Source organism: Brassica oleracea, chromosome C9 (assembly GCF_000695525.1).
Source record: "Brassica oleracea var. oleracea cultivar TO1000 chromosome C9, BOL, whole genome shotgun sequence".
Lineage (NCBI taxonomy): Eukaryota > Viridiplantae > Streptophyta > Magnoliopsida > Brassicales > Brassicaceae > Brassica > Brassica oleracea.
The window spans coordinates 27,840,877-27,841,301 of NC_027756.1; positions in this window are offsets into that span (position 1 = coordinate 27,840,877).

Consider the following 425-nt stretch of genomic DNA (forward strand, 5'->3'; position numbering starts at 1 on the left):
ACCGCCTACAAAAATATTTAAAGTTAGTAAATAGGGACAAGTTAGTATTCGACATTATAAAAAATATATATTAATACAAAAATTTACCTTTTCAACCATCTCATTTATTTGCAATAGGGACAAGTTGGTTGAAGCTCCCGTAGAATCGCCGTCATCAGAGAGAGGCTGAGATTGAGATGCTATTTCAGCTTCCACCAAATCAACGACACCTTTGATCACGAGGTCCTGAATTTGACTCGTCTTCTTGTTGGTGTGAGCCACCTTAATGAGTTGGAGACGATCAACGGGATTACCGTCATTTGCTTCGATCTAAAAAAATCGTCATTATTAGCCAAGGGATATATAAAATATTTATTTAAAAAATATAAAGATAAACAATAATAAAAAACTTACAAGTTCATCCTCCTTAGTAGACATAGAGCAAG